This window comes from Lactuca sativa, chromosome 7, assembly GCF_002870075.4.
Source record: "Lactuca sativa cultivar Salinas chromosome 7, Lsat_Salinas_v11, whole genome shotgun sequence".
In the NCBI taxonomy this organism is placed as follows: domain Eukaryota; kingdom Viridiplantae; phylum Streptophyta; class Magnoliopsida; order Asterales; family Asteraceae; genus Lactuca; species Lactuca sativa.
The window spans coordinates 131,578,553-131,596,796 of NC_056629.2; the positions used below are offsets into that span (position 1 = coordinate 131,578,553).

General features: G+C 33.9%; 1 pseudogene; it reads left to right on the forward strand.

Moving 5' to 3' along the window:
• Positions 1-281: 281 nt before the first annotated feature.
• Positions 282-10,843, forward strand: LOC128127327 (autophagy-related protein 18a-like; annotated as a pseudogene).
• The last annotated feature ends 7,401 nt before the right edge of the window (positions 10,844-18,244 follow it).

Genomic DNA, 18,244 nt, shown 5'->3' on the forward strand with positions numbered 1-18,244 from the left:
AACTAAAAATTTAGGTTGCGTTTAGTTACGAAAAAACAATTTTCATTTTCCGTTTTTTTATTTCCCTTTTCGATTTTCGTTTTCGGTTTTCATTTTTCATTGAAAAATTTAGAAAACGCGTTTAGTTAAACTTATTCATTTTTCATTTTCAGTTTTAGAAAATTAGAAAACGTGTTTAGATGTGTATTTTTCTATCGGTTTTCATTTTTAGAAAACGGTAGCGGTGGTAAGGTGTGGGTGTGGGTGGGGGTGACGGTAGCGGTTTGGCGGCGTTGGTGGTGATGACAGGCGATGGTGGTGGCGGCGGCAATTGTGTCAGTGGTGGTGATGGCGGCGGCATCGGTGGTGGTGGTGCTAGTGATGGGTTAGTGATGGTGGTGGTGTTGATGGTGATGGTAGGTCGGTGATTGTGGTGGTGGTGTTGGGTGGATGGGGGTGCGAGTGTGTGTATGTGTGTGTTTGTGGGGGTAGGTGTGGGTTTGTGTGTGTGTGTGTGTCTGTGAGGGTGGGGGTGGGGGTAGGTGTGGGTTTGTATGTGTGTGAGGGTGGGGGTGAGGGTAGGTGTGGATTTGTATGTGTGTGGGTGTGTGTGTCTGTGAGGGTGTGGGTGAGTACGTGTGTGAGTGTATTTGTGTGTGTGTGGGTGCGTTGGTGGGTATGTATGTGTGTGTGTGTGTTTGTGGGTGTGGGTGTGGGTGGGGGTGACGGTAGCGGTTTGGCGGCGTTGGTGGTGATGACAGGCGATGGTGGTGGCGGCGGCAATTGTGTCAGTGGTGGTGATGGCGGCGGCATCGGTGGTGGTGGTGCTAGTGATGGGTTAGTGATGGTGGTGGTGTTGATGGTGATGGTAGGTCGGTGATTGTGGTGGTGGTGTTGGGTGGATGGGGGTACGAGTGTGTGTATGTGTGTGTTTGTGGGGGTAGGTGTGGGTTTGTGTGTGTGTGTGTGGGTGTGTGTGTGTGTCTGTGAGGGTGGGGGTGGGGGTAGGTGTGGGTTTGTATGTGTGTGAGGGTGGGGGTGAGGGTAGGTGTGGATTTGTATGTGTGTGGGTGTGTGTGTCTGTGAGGGTGTGGGTGAGTACGTGTGTGAGTGTATTTGTGTGTGTGTGGGTGCGTTGGTGGGTATGTATGTGTGTGTGTTTGTGGGTGTAGGTATGTATGTGTGTGTGTTTGTGGGTGAGTGTGTGTGGGTGTGGGTATGTATATGTGTGTGTGTGTGTGGGTGGGTGTGTGTATGGATGAGGGTAGGTAGAGGTGGATGAGGTGGGAGTGGGCGTGTGTTTATATTTTAGAAAAATTTTGGAACTAGAAAAATGTGGAAAACAATGATTATCAATTTTCCAAAAATTTCCAACTTCTTTTTAATTTTAGAAAACAGAAAATTTTCATTTTCCGTGAAAAATTTAGAAAAATAGACGAACTAAACGCACCCTTAATTTCCAAGCAACACATCATACCGTAGTTGATGTGGAGAAAAAGCTCCTCACAACTTACATACATGACCTATAAAATTTGCGGCTGATCAATCGAATAAAAAAAAAGGTTTTGTTTTAATTCAGTTCTGAAAACAGTAACACATTTTATTATCTATATGTGATTTTCTAATACTCTTTTCATTTGTAAATCGATAACCTCAAATGTTTTTGTTTTCATATGTAATTTCCTAATATTTTATTCATTTCTATAACTTTCCATCATTTATAAAATAGTTAATTGAATATATATATATATATATATATATATATATATATATATATATATATATATATATATATATATATATATATATATATATATATATATATATATATATTTAGGTTTATTTGAGACCATTCTAATTTTGTGAGACTGTGAGACCAAATTTAAAAATAATTTTAAAATGCAAAATAAATGGAAAAATCCAAAATTTCTTTTTTTAAATATTATTTTCGGAACTTGAATTAACTAAAAAAAAATTAAAAAAAAATTCCGTTTTTTTTTTGAAAAATACGTGAAATATTTTAATAGAATATTACACTGACATATTCTAAAAAATAATTTTAAAATGCAGAATAAATGGAAAATCTAAAAATTCTTTTTATAAATATTATTTTCGGAACTTGAATTAACTAAAAAAAATTAAAAAAAATAAAAATAAAATAAAAATAAATTCCATTTTTTTGAAAAATACGTGAAATATTCTAATAGAATATTACATTGTACATATTCTAAAAAATAATTTTAAAATGCAAAATAAATGGAAAAATCCAAAAATTCTTTTTTTAAATATTATTTTTGGAACTTGAATTAACTAAAAAAAATAAAAAAATGCGTCTCACGGTCTCACAAAATTAGGCCGTCTCATGTGAACCTAACCCTATATATATATATATATATATATATATATATATATATATATATATTATTCATTTATGAATATATAACTTTCCATCATTTATAAAAATAGTTAATAGAATATATATATATATACATATATATATATATATATATATATATATATATATATATATATATATATATATATATAGGGTCTGGTTCCTATGATTACTCGTTTTAAAGTGAGGACTCGTGAGAACACCTTAAAAATAAAAAATAAAATCTAAAAAAAATACAAATTATAAAATCGAGCACAGATCTATGTCCGGGAGAAAAAAAAAGTTCGTATCACTAAAATTGATCAATGATTCAATTTTAATTTTTTTTATTTTGTATCATTATGATTAATGATTCAATTTTAATAATTCAAATTTTTTTACAATTTTTTTTTCTCTCGGATATAGATCTATGCTCGATTTTATGATTTGTAATTTTTTTAGATTTTTAAATTTTTTTTTAGGATGCCCAATTTCTCACTTTAAAATGAATCATCACATGATCCTGTTTATATATATATATATATATATATATATATATATATATATATATATATATATATATATATATATATATATATATATATATATATATGATTAGGTTCATTTGAGACCACTTATATTTTGTGAGACCGTGAGACGCATTTGTTTATTTGTTTTATTTTTTTTATTTTTTTAAATTTTTTTTAGTTAATTCATGTTCCGAAAATAATATTTAAAAAAAGAATTTTTTGATTTTTCCATTTATTTTGCATTTTAAAATTATTTTTTAGAATATGTCAGTGAAATATTCTATTTAGAATATTTCACGTATTTTTAAAAAAAAAAACGGAATTTTTTTTATTTTTTTTATATTTTTTTTTAGTTAATTCAAGTTCCGAAAATAACATTTAAAAAAAGAATTTTTGGATTTTTCCATTTATTTTGCATTTTAAAATTATTTTAGATTTGGTCTCACGGTCTCACAAAATTATAATGGTCTCAAATGAACCTGAACCTATATATATATATATATATATATATATATATATATATATATATATATATATATATATATATATATATATATATATATATATATATATATATATATATATATATATGATGGTGGGGACAACTCTTTTTTATGTTGTTAAGTTGTTTGCTAAGTTGTTTTATTATTTAGTAAGGAAGTGATGGACAAATCAGAAAGAATGTGAGAAATGTTGCCATAATGGGTGTGGGTACAACTCTTTTTTAATTGTGTTGTCTCACGTATACACACAATTTTAATAGTGCCCTCTTTATAAAAATAAATTCACCATCAAAAGCTTTTGTTGACCATCTTACCTTTTTGGTTTTTGTAATTAAATGATTATTTGCAACTTTTTCCCTTATCTAATGGATTCCTCTGGTGTAGGGGAGCGTTGATCTCACGTACACACACAATTTTAATAGTTCCCTCTTTATATTATAAAAATAAATTAACCATCAAAAGCTTTTGTTGACCATATTACCTTTTTCGTTTTTGACTTTCTGTAATTAAATGATTATTTGCAACTTTTTCCCGATGGTTGAAAAGGCAAAGTGAACAGCTGTATGAGTTAATTTTTTTTTGGACATGATATATATATATATATATATATATATATATATATATATATATATATATATATATATATATATATATATATATATATATATATCCAAATGTTTTAACTAAGTATTATGTTATTGTATATATAAATGTGGGCCAATCAAAATTAATTAATTAATTAAATAAATAAGGGTAATTTAATAATTTGTTTAATAAATTCCAAAAATAATCCCTATAATCATGGTATCTCTCCAGTTTAAATATCGTTCTCCTCTTTATCTAAAAACCGATTCTAAAAACCCTAAATTGAACAAATCGACACCAGCGACCCTTCAACGTCTTCTTCATAGATCAGGAGAGGGAAGAATCGAGCGATCAAGCATCGAACAGAGGTGGTCTTGGTGGTGGTATTGGGATCTTCCGTCAGGATTTTGACAATGGAGGCGATATTGGGATGTGGAGATGCTGTTTCGATGCAATATACTTGCATTAGTCGGAGGCGGTTCTCAGCCTCAGTACCCTCTAAATAAGGTTATGATCTAGGATGATCATCAGGACCGATGCATTGGTGAGCTATCTTTTCGATCGGAGGTTCGTGGAGTTCGATTAAGGTGAGATCGGATAATTGTGATTTTGGAGCCGAAGATATTTGTATACAATTTCACGGATTTGAAGTTATTGCAACAGATCGAGACATTTGCGAATCCCAAGGGCCTTTGCGATGTTTCACAAGCTTCTGGTAATTTTGTGCTTGTTTGTCTCGAATCGTGGAAGGGACAAGTTAGGGTTGAGCATTACGATTTGAAGCGAACAAAGTTTATCCTAGCTCATGATTCACGAATTGTGTAACACCGTAAATTTTCAAAATAATTTTTCTTTTTCAAAATCACATAATGTATCACATCACAAATTAAAATCCATAATCAATACTGTTTTCAAAAACAAATCCCAAGATCTCTACACATGATAAACTCCATCGGTGTGTGTGTGTACGTGTCAAGCCGTCGCCTTCCCACGGTCCTCGCTGGTACCTGAGACATCAAACACAACAACTGTAAGCATAAATGCTTAGTGAGTTCCCCAAAATACCACATACCACAAATACGCCACTCAATGCTAAATCCGACCCTCTGGTCTAAATGTCTCAGCGGGACCCTCCAGTCCTGCAGTTCGCCGGACCCTCCGGTCCAGTCACAGCTCATTGGGCCCTCCGGCCCGGTCAAAATCGTTGGACCCTCTGATCCGGTCTACACAATCATACAACATACATATAACACATAACACGTAATCTCATACATAACACATAATCTCATAAATAACACATAAGACCCTCTGGTCAACTCATAATACCACTCAAGGTAACGTATAGTGAGAAGACTCACCTCGCGTGTCTCGGTAACTCATAAATCTCTTAACCACTAGTGCTTGATCTCCCGAGCTATCGTCCTCCTACAACACAAGTGTATTTCTACTTAATACTACTTGACTCTGGCTGACTAATACCACGAAGTCAAACCAGTCAACGGTCAACGGTCAACGGTCAACCCGACTCGCCGAGTCTGGCGTGGACTCGCCGAGTTCCTATGGGAACCCGATCCCTCTGAATCTCTTCCGACTCACCGAGTCACTCACCGACTCGGTTACTCAACCCCTGGTTCGCAATCGTTGAACAACCCGCACCAACTTGCCGAGTCTGGGGAATGGACTCGGCGAGTGCATTCCATGCACAACCCCAAACGACCTTCTGAGGTCAGATCCGCTTCACTAATTCATAGATCCAGTCTCCTTAAGCTTATTGACCACGTAAAGTCCAAGTCTTGATGCTCATCAAGCATTGAATAGCTCATGAATGGTGTTTTAGCCTCAAATACATTGATCCCAAGCCAAAACCTCCATGGATGCATATAAAGCTTTGGCAATGAGGTGCTCTGGACCTCTATGGGTCCAGATCCAGGACCTTAACTCGCTAAGGGACCATGAGGACACTAGATCTAGCCACAAATGGGTTCAAAAGCCCTAAATCTACATGACATCACAATAACAGAGAATGATTCGAGATTGTACCTCAGTTGTGATGTTCTGGACCTCAAATCTTCAAGAATCCACCCCTCTCTTGCTTCCTCTTGGCTAGATCTCCTCTTTCCTTGCTAGACAACAACTCCAAGATCAATAATGGCTCCTTCCCTCACTTGAATCACTCAATCGCTCTAGGGTTTCACTATGGGGACTGATGAGTGCAAATGACGGCCATAAGGCCCTTTAAATATGCCTCAAACCCGAGAAATTAGGGTTTCATTAAACAGCGTGGACTCGCCGAGTCCGGACGCGAACCCGCGTCCAAATCCGCGATCATACTCGGCAAGTCTAGGCTCCAACTCGCCGAGTCTCCTCACAAATTAGCAAAATAAATAAATAAATAATACCTAGGAATCCGGACTGTTACAAATTGCGTGCTTCGCTCTGTCACAGAATGGAAATATGCTTGCCACAGCCAACAACAAGGGGACTCTTGTTTGTATCTTCAATACCTACGACGGGTCATTGTTGCACGAGGTAGGCGTTAATTTGGTTAACTTCATTTACGATTCTGGATAATTTTACACATGTCTTTGTAATTATTACAACTTTGATGATTTTAACCAAGCTCATTAATGGTGGGTTGGGATGCTACTAATAACAATTAGGTAAGGAGGGGTGCAGATAGAGCTGAAATACATAGCCTTGCATTTTCTCCTACAACTGAGTGGCTTGCAGTCTCAAGTGATAAGGGTACTATGTGACAACCCGAAATTTCCATTCTGAACAAACCATATCATGCCAATAGAAGTTAGAACAATTACAGTGAAATTCCAGACTTCGGGTTTAAGATTGACAGTTTTCAGGATTTACACTTAAGGAGATATCAGGAGAGTGGGTGCAATAGGGTTTTGTGCAACACTGTTATTCCAATACTCTAGGATATTAGAGTTCATTCCGGGAATATTTTTCTGCCAAAAATCTCAGGACTATATATAGAAATCTGAACCATATTTATTTCATTAGTTACATTTCCAACTAGAGAAAAGCCAAATTCTCTCTCACAGATCTTCGGGTTTTTATCTCAAATCGTGAGTACTTCTATCTAGTTGTATTATATAGCTTAGATTATGTTTTATAACCTCAAAATCGAATCAAAACCCCAAGATTTGGGAGTTTACCGCCCAAGAACACTTGGAGAGTAAACTCTATTTTAAGGGCCAAAAGTGTGCCTAATGACCCTCAAAGCCTTGGAACTCAACCTAGGGACTACCATTACATGTTTAGACCACCAAAACAATTAAGAATCAAGGGTGAAAGTGAGTTCACGGCCAAGGAAGTTCTTGGGCCGTGAACTCCATTTTTATGTGCCAAAGTGCCCTAAAAACCCTCCTTAAGCCAAGAGACTAAATTGGACATGTACCTAAATGAGTTTAGGACTAGCTAACACACTTAGAACACCAAGAGTAAGGTGTTCATGGCCCAAGAAGTTCTAGGGCCGTGAACTCCATAAAATGGTGCCAAATGGTGCCATAAACTCTTCTAAAGCCTAGTATAAAAGCCTAGTTTAGTTCCTAGTTAATTTAGGGACTTGAAAACACCATAAACATCCTCCCAAGGGAGATTACGGCCGTAATCTTCAAAGGAATATGGTCCCAGGGCCGTAAACTCCTAAAATGAGTTATATTATGCCCTAAACTCTTCCATAGACCAAGGCATTAAGTAGAAATGCTTATTAGGGCCTTATAGAGCATCAAACATCAAATGGACACACAAGTATGAGTTCACGGCCGTAAACTCATGAGTTTACAACCGTAAACTCATTTAGTAGTGTCTTTAGGGTCGTGAACTCCCTTATGGAGTTTTCCTTGAGCCCTACACACAAAAGCTTTCCCTACAAACACTTAGATGCAATCCTAGAGGCTAATAACACTTGATAAAGGTGTTTAGCATGTCCTAGGGTGTCTTGACTTGTTTATTAGTTGTTTATAGACTATACATATATGTGATATTATATGTTAACTAGGATCATAGAGTGTGTTCAAGACTTCACTTGACACCTTGCCATCCTACCTCTTCAGTTCATCCGTATCACCCACAACATGTGAGTTCATACCCCTTAATCAATGTTTTAACTATTTTTAAATGTTTTATGGGGGGGGGGGATACAAGTAGAATCATGCTACTTATTATATCAATCACATGTGACTAATAAGCAGCATTCATATGATTTACTACTCATTAGCCGTTTTACCAAACAGTTTCCTTCAAATGATTTCCGTAAACAATTTATATGTTTAAAACTCCTTATTAAATTGTACATTTTACTCTGTTTATTACATTTCAAACTTATTTACAATTGTGTTTCAAACAAATGTTTCTTTATACTAAACCGTTTTATCAAACCCATTCCTTCAAAACTGTTTTATAGATCGACATCAAGTCGATCTTTTCTTAGAAAGTATTTATGTTCAAAGGTTTTAAAAAACTTATTTTATGCTTTTATATTATAAATTGCATGCCTATATGTATAGTTATATAAGTAATGTTTAAAAGACTTAGGAAGGCTATCCACCTTGTTTCCTTTTCCTCAATTTGGATGTGGTCTAATAGGATATTGGGTACCCGTCCGAAGGTCATTTAAATATTAGTTATATATCATGTGTACATATATAGTCATAAAAGCTCTTTCCAGTTCATCCAATGCCCTTGGTTAGCAAGGGTATACATCCATGTTCATACATACCGGTTATATTACTAGTAAGCTACCATATGTGTAGTTTAGGAAGATACTAGAACTATTACTAGAATGCGATATCATACAATGAGTCAGTTCATTCATGAGTCAATACTTGCTAGATAGAGAGAACATACATTACAGCTAGTACACACAGTACATTACTATACAATTACATGATTACGTTTACATAGAGATTCTGTTATAAGCATGCCTATATATGTATAGTTATATAAGTAATGTTTAAAAGACTTAGGAAGGCTATCCACCTTGTTTCCTTTTCCTCGATTTGGATGTGGTCTGATAGGATATCGGGTACCCTTTCGAAGGTCGTTTAAATATTAGTTATATATCATGTATACATATATGGACATAATAGTTCCTTTCAGTTAGTTCAGTACCTTTGGGTAGCAAAGGCATACGTTCATATACTTTTACATGATTACGCTCACATAAGTACATATACATGAATATGTTAACAAAATTGTGATCCACTGTATCAGAGCATGCCTTCAATGTCATGGCCCGAGTTGTAGCCAGAGTCTCTTGGAGGGAGAGCGTGAGTTTGCGTATAGATCTATACTGGATTGACTATCCTACACCTTGCTGCTAGCTACAGCCGGACCTACAGGTCTGCGGGTGCCAAACGTCATACCTTTTTACGACCATACTTATGTCGTTGTTACCAGTCAATAGTATGGTGCAATTAATCACATGATACCTTAATATAAATCCAGTTTAAGGTAGTTAGTACAACAGTAGTTCCTATAATACAACACTACAGTACTACATTAATTTTCCCTTTACATATATTTAGTGATCTTTTCACTTAAACATTAAATGTAAAAAACTATATTTTGTTAATGATAGTTACGCTTGGAAAATTACACACTTTTACAAGAAACGAACATTCAAAGCAATTAGGTCTTGGTAGAAGACTACATTCAGAGCAGTTAGGTCTTGGTAGAAGACTACATTCAGAACAGTTAGGTCTTGGTAGAAGACACCCTTATATAATAGTAGGAATCATAAGGATTCCTAGGTTTTTTCAAACATTTACAGTTGTTTTACAAACATTTTCATACTTATAGTTCACATATATTTTCAATACTTACAGTTCATATACAAACAATTTCTTACATACAAATTAAGACACTAAAATACTTATGATCTCACCAGCTTTAAAGCTGATACTCGCTTTCGAAATTACTTGTATCCTCAGGTCATCAATAGACAGGTACAGATGCAAGGTTTAGAGAAGATGGAGCTCGTTCAAGACTCATCTTTCATTTTGATTTATGCTTTAGTGTCTATTATAATTTGACAGATCACACTTGTATAATAATTATATTATTAATGCAATGGATGATGTTGTTGCTTGTTTACTACTTTACATTGTTGTGATACTATACATGACGTCCTCCGCCCCAGAACGTTTCCGCCGTTCTTGGTTTTGGGGTGTGACATACTATTCATGTTTTCAGCATCACATCTGTCGATAATCCAGACCTCATTACCAGTTCATCTCGTATGATGTAGTTATTGATATTTTCTCACAAATCTTTAAAAATAAGAGGAATTATTAAAACAATCTACCAAACATTTTATCTATTATTTTTAGTATATAGGTCCTGAATGTAATTCGTTATGCCATTTCTGAATACAGGATTAGTTCGGTGGACTCAATTCAGACTTCAATGGGTTGACCATAAAATGTCAAAGAACAGAACAAAAGCTCATGAACTCGTTTTAAGGTTTTAAATTCATATTTCAATGTTTTTCTTTCATTTTCTCATATATATTTTAAACATTATTTATCGATTTTGTAGTTAAAGAAGGAAGGTGACATACAATATGTTACAGGAGGCCAGCTGTATCCTGCCCAGGTGATTTTTTACTTGCATTTGGTATTTCACAATTACATAAATTTGTTACTGGCTTAATATCTTTCTTGTTATTTCAGATCCTGTTTGGCTTTCTGTACATTGTGAATCTTGGAATAATCTTATTCATTTATGTAGATGATTCAATGGATGATATTGGTGAGATTCCAATTCTATTGGAATGGAATGACGAATTCCAATTTTGTTGGAATGGAATGACGAATTCCAGTTCTGTTGGAATCACAGAAGTTGATGCTTGAAGAACGGACCACATTATTCTTTTAGAATGTATTAGTCATTGTTAGATTTTGATGTTTTCTTCCCCGTTTTGATTGTTTTTTAGTTTTATTCTTTAACAATAAATGTAATTCTTAACAATTGTTATCCATATTCTATAAGAAATAATGTATTTTTTGTTTTTATTCTTCAACTGATTGTTCAAGATTTTGTTATTCTACAAGAAGTTGTTATTTTTCAAGAAGTTTTTAAAGTCATCATCAAAAAATAGGTTCAAAAATATTTTTATTATTTATGGTTCAAGAATATTTTTATTTTTGAATATACTCATAAACATATTCTGTCAGAATGTCCGTATTAAAAGAATTATAATTCGTAAAATCGGATTTTTAAAATTAATAGAATCTATGATCCATTAAAAAAATGCAATTTTCCTTCATTAAATCTATATTAATCGACTAAATTACCCTTGTAATTAATTAAGATGATTTTTTCAATTATATTTAATTCAATAATATATATTAATCACTTTCTTAAAATAAGTAAATTTGATTGACCCACATTTATGCATATATATTAATTAATTAAGATGATTTCACTATCTGTTGTGTGCCTGTATGATTGATTCTGGACCAATCATTTTAGTTATTTTAAAAAAGTAATTAATGCTTATTAAATGCTGAAGATGTAATTAATACTTATTATATCTTCAACATGTAATATGCATTAATTACTTTCTTAAAATAACTAAAATGATTGGTCCAGAATCAGTCATACAAGCACACAATAGATAGTGAAAACAAAATAACCTAACCATATATATATATATATATATATATATATATATATATATATATATATATATATATATATATATATAACGGATAAGGGTATTTTTTCTGTTTCGTCCGGAACATTTTACCATATTTAAATCTTCAATGGTGCCACTGAAAATCCTATGCTCTGTCCGGAGATCTAGACTTGGGAGAATTCTTGTTGTGGATACTTTACTATAGTGCATGTCTTAAATTCTAACTGCCAAGTATGCGACTCTAAATTCAAAACTGCTTACCATCCACTTACTTGTTATCGCTTTGTTTCATCGGCCATAAAAGGGATCTTCAAATGACATGTTGCTCCTCATACTCACTTTTATAGTGTGGTGGACTTCCTAGATTTTACAACTACTTGGAGAATTGTCCAAGAAAGAGAAGGATATTTATCTCCATCATTATAATGTTATTTCCTTAGCTTTCTCTTGGTGCAAACACAGGGTAGGATTAGGAACATGTCTATTAATTGGTAACAATGATGTTCTCCATTCGTATGTAATATGTACCTTCTTTCCTGCCCCCTTTTAGCTCTTTGTCAAGTGAGGTTGTCAAATTTATTTATATAATTTTACCTTTTCCAATTTAAAAAGAAAGATATTCAACCGAGATCAAGAGGAAACGCTTTTAATTAGGTGTTATTTTCTAAAAAGATTATTTTAGGGACCATAATTCCATGTAATCGATAATTTTTTTAGTTTTTTTGTCATTAAATAATAATAAAAAATTAAAAAAACTCGTTTTTTCTAACAAAAATACTCGTTAAATTAAGCCGCATATCCACAAGTATCTTCAAGCTCGTAAACTTTTTGCGAGGTAACTTTTTGTTCACGAGTATGTTTTTAGGATATTTTATTCCACAAAATTCACATTGCTCGGTAAGCTTGAAAGAAATTGAGAAGAAGTAGATATGGTCACAATCATCCCTTGTTTATTTGTTGATTAGCTTTAAAAATGAATATTATTTTTTATTAAATGTTCTTATGTTTGAGAGAAGAAAATAGTGTGTTCATCTGATCAGGAACAAAGATGAGAAAAAAGGAAAGAAAGTTGTGAAGTCGGGCCATAAAAGAGTGAGAATCAGCACCCACAATCATGTTTGAGAATAACGCTAGAAGGAGTGATGACATATTTGTCATGGTCCACGTAGGTGTCACGTAAGATTTGCCAAATCGCATAAAAAATTTGTCATTTACAGGGCGTGGGTTGCCACGCTTGCAATGCTATTTTTTTCTAAATTTAACTTATATTAAAAATAATCAATTTAAACAAATTATTTTAAAACTAAAATTTCATTAAACTTCAAAGGAAATTACAACGATCCTAAAAAAAATAACATAGAATTTAAAAATACAAAACATAGATATTAAAATTATCAAACCTAGATAGACTTAAATGACATCTTCATCAGAAAATTGGTCGTATAAATCATCAAACGGTTCCGCATTAAGATCGATGTGGTCAATGGTCCAAATATGTTCCGTTAAGTCTCTATGAAGAACATGATGGGTCTCAGCATCATGAAGTATTGCACTCCTCACTTCTAACCTCAAAAGCTTGTGTCGGTGGAACGATCTCGTTTTCATTATACTCGCATATTGCATTTCCTTCATCTTCGAGAATCATATTATGCAATATGATACAATTATACATCACCTCACTAATTTTCTTCTCATCAACAATAAGTACAGGATATTAATGTATGACAACGTTTTTTAAGAGTGTCAAATGCTCGTTCAACATCCGTCCTCGCTTTCTCTTGGGCTCTCTTAAACTTCAACGTTTTTCGATCATTAGGACAAGACAACGACTTCATAAAACAAGCACACTCGGGATAGATCCTTTCCACAAGATAATACATGTACCTGTATGACGTTCCATACACATCAACCAAAGAGTATGGTCCCTATCCCGTTATACATGTCGTCGAATAATGGAGACATGTTAAGAACATTTATGTCATTGAGGGAACCAACAGAACCAAAGAACGCATGTCATATCCACAAATCATGTGATGTCACCGCTTCAAGTATGATAGTAGGATAACCATGATCACCTTATATGTATTGGCCTTGATGTACATTCGGTCAATTGCCCTATTCCCAGTGGAGGCAATTTAGGCTTCCTTACATTCCAAGGAAGTCATGCACATTCGAATTGTAACACCTCAAATTCCAAGTATTAACATTTTGACCCTTATCATGAGAATTATTTGCAAAGTTGGTCCCATGTGGCATTTAAGTGAAAATCGGAACTCAATCACATATGTTGGGCGTACGCTTGGTACATTGGGGGTACTTGGCTGAGACTCAAACCTTATTGCTAGGGTTTGGACCCTATTTAAACATCTTTAACACATTGATACCTCTTCATTCTTCAACTTCCACATCCATGTTCGACCCTAGCTAACCCTAATCCATTCTTGAGCCATTAGTGTGTGTTTTGTTGTTTAAAGAGAAAGGATAAGGAAAGGAGAATATCTTGAAAGCTTGTAGCAACCTTAGATCTGGAAGTTTTGCACCCTCCTACATCTCCAGAAGGTATAAAGTTTATACCTTGATGCTTATTTGGTTAGATCTATCTTGTATGATGTTATTATGTGTTTTTGTCTCCAGTCAATGATGTTATTAAGTATGCCATGCTCTAGAACCAAATGGATTGTCCTTCCAGACATTTTGGAGTGTCTAAGGTCATAAAAATGAAATTTTGGTCATTAGTTTCCTTCCATGCATGGGTTGTAATGTCTTAATGAGTTAAGAAATTAGGGTTTTTAGTGTTGAACACTTCCTAGCCATGCAAAGTCATAAAGTTGGACACTTTATGACTTAAGATGTTATTTTGGGACTAGATCTGGATTTTGGATGAAAGGGCTTAAGGGATTAAGCTCTTAATAGAAAGAGAAGTTGGCTAGCATGTACGTTGGGCGTATGCTAGAGTACGCTGAGCGTACATGGTCAACAACTCGTTTTTTTATCAAGCCCTTAGTACGTCGTGTGTACAAGCTGGGTATATTGGGTGTACTCAACTGAGTTGACTCGGTTGACTTCTTTGACTTTTGCCATTGATAAGGATTTGACCAAGTTTGACCTAAGGATATTTTGGTTATTTTGAGTTGTAGTTAAGATTGGTCACTAATTGAAGTATATGTGACTTGTAGAGTTGACATTCGAAGCAGTGTCATGTTCAACTATCTTTTCGGACTGAGAGGTGACTTTTCCTCACTATAGTGTGGGTCGAATACACCAATGTCGGCCCACTAGGTTATGTAACATGGTATATATGATGTTGTTTAACTATGATGATCTGTTAGATATGTATCATGGTTAGGGTTGTAAACGAACTGAACGTTCATCGAACTGTTTGTGAACCTTTGGCAGGAAGTTCGTTTATGTTCGTTTATTTAATAAATTAACGAACTTGAACACAAATTCTCGTTCTCTTAGTTAAACGAACGAATATGAACAATGGTCTCATTCGTTCGATTATGTTCATGAACGTTCGTTTATGTTGTTCATTTACATTCGTTTATGTTTATTTATATAAGTTACTTTTATTTTCATATATGCTTAATTGTGTTTGATTACATTACTATATTGTATGTTCATTTATGCTCATATAGTTTCACTTATGTTTGTTTATCTTTGGCCATTTATGTTCGTTTAGCATGTTCACGAACATAAACGAACGAACATGAACAATGTAATTTGTTAAATGAACGAACATGAACAAGAAAACCCCTTCATTTATCGGTTCGTGTTCGGTTATTTGTTTGGCTAACTTAAACGAACGAACATGATCAAGTACCCGTTTGTGTTCGTTCGGTTCGTTTACAGCCCTAATCATGGTATATAGAATGTTGTTATGTTATAGTGATTTGTTAGATTTGTATCCTGGTATATAGGATGTTACTATGTGGTAGTGATATGTAGATCTGTCTGATTTGTCTGCTGTTTGGTTATGTGTTTATCTATTGTTTATGTCAACATAGTATGTTATGGGTTGAGGCTTTACTGCTATGTACGTGAGCCAACATACTGATAATAATCCAGCCCGATGGTTGTGGACCCGAGGGTATTCCAGTCCAATGACTGAATGGTCCTGTTAACAACGTATCACAACGCCTAACAAACAAATAATACAAATAAAAATACTACTCTAATTCACTAACGGATAGTAAAGACTAATCTAATTAAGCACAACGTAAACTCCCAGTAAGTCCAATACGTCTCACAAGCTCGGAAGCATAAAGACTTGTTTGACCAGTTTATATTATAGTTAACCCTAACACATAATTAATTCAATATTAGTTACTTTTACTGATTAATACAGACAATTACAGGTCTACACGAATCAGATAACTGGAATGATTTTTTAACAATTAAAGTGGCCAACAAGAACTGAATCAAAATCAAAAATTCAATTGAGTGTAAAACTGATCAAACTAAACATTAAAGATAGTTAATAATCATTTCGAATGATTACTTGCACAAAAAGTCATTTCTTTTGCGAAACTGAAATCGAAGGTTTTTAGCCTGACATGGCTAAAACGAATTACAAGAAGTAAAAACGAAATCTAGTTGACTAATCTTACTAAACAAAGATAAAAATTGAATCGTGTTCTTCAGATCTGTATTTGGCACTTGAAAACCTCTCAAAATCCTCTCTCAGTCTTCTGGATCACGAATTAGGTTACTGGGATCTCTTTTGAAGCCTTTTTATACATCTAGCAGAAAAATAGACATACATGCGATCGCAGGTAGGCACATACATGCGATCGCAGGTAGGCACCGAGAAATACGTGCTAAAAGATGTATATAAAATGAATCTAACAAACCCCCCAACCTTAAACCTTACTAGTTCTCGATTAAGGAAAGGATAACGTCGGAAATGGAATTAAGTGTAAGGGTAATAGGGGAATAACCTAGACGAACTAACAACTAAAAAAGGAAACCTAACTAGTAAAATCAACAGAAAAAATAAAACAAACAAGGAATAAAATATGCATGCAAAAACAAAACAAAATGAAAAAATGAACAACAAGATGAAAAAGAAAATAAACAACTAAAAATAAAAATAAGAAACTTATATATATATATATATATATATATATATATATATATATATATATATATATATATATATACACGATCAGACACTACACCGAGGGAGCTCCAATCAAAAAACTACGAAGACCACCATCCTGATACCTTTCATGTATCACAGATTCTTAAAGTGAGGAAGACCCGAAACGGTGTAACCCAATAGTCCAACCATAGTTTTATTAAAACTTTATATCTTAATTATCCTTGTGATCGAAAATAACACAGTCCAGAATCTCAAGTCCTCAAGATTAGATGGTCAAAACCAGATTCGACGCCTCCTTAAGAACCCATCACATTAAATCAACTTTCGCTGAAGTAGTGGGCTACACCCGTAGGGGACCAATTCATATGCTTTCACTTTTTCCGTGAACTACAAATAGCATATCACATAGTTCTTCATTCACCATATTTGACTTTGAGATGGATTCAGATTTGATTGAACTTGAATTTGTATCTTTGTATTTAGCTTGAGTTCTTCAATAAAACTTTTGAGATTCTTGAGATTTTCTCGATTAAGTGCTTTAAATTTTGACTTGGGTACTGGATATGACAGTTGTACCCTTCCTTTCTTCTTGACTATGTGAATCTGATATTAGAGCTCTCTGTTACCACGAGGGTAACGTGTGTCAACAAATAGGCCCGTGTTCTGTGGGTCCAAAGTTGTTGATAAAGGTTCTTTTTAAACATTCAAAAGGAAATCATCACAAAGTTGTTATTACCGCCCTCAAAGTGTTTCAGTATGCCATTTTTATTTTATTTTCTAAGGCTAGGGTCTCAGATTACGGTGTTTGGGTCCCCTAATTATGATTGCTGATTTTACACTTCCAATAACCACCCGATCGTTTCGGACGTTCATTTTCTATTTTTGCAGAGCTATCGAATGTATAAAGTATCCTCATCTCATTTATATATATATATATATATATATATATATATATATATATATATATATATATATATATATATTCTTTTTTTTTTTAAATAAAAAACATAAACATAAAATCTTTTTGGTTTTTTATATAAAAATTAAAGGAAACACACTAAAAATATATTTGGGTATTTTTAAAAGAAACACTAAGAAGAGAAATGGAAACTAAGAACATAAACGGAAAATCTTTTTGGATTTTTAAATATTTTTATTTATTTTTATTTTAAAAAAACTAATGCATAAAAAGTTTGTACAAAAAAATGACAAATCCCCTCACCGAGCTTAAAATTAAGCATTGTCCTCAATGCTTGAGAATGAGAAGGAAACGTCTATTAAGGAGGAGGTGGAGGTGGAAGTCGGCGGAGTACCTCCTCACGAAAACTACAAAGCTCACCTAAAAATGTTGTCTTAATATGATGAACATCGAGACGAAGATTTTCGATGCTCTGCTAGAGGGTAAGGTAGTGTTGTTAGGTGAGAGGGGTGTTGGGGTCAATATGAGATGGGGATGGTAGGGCATCCTGGAAATCAGGTTGAATGCTTGTCTGAAAGTCTGTCACACCC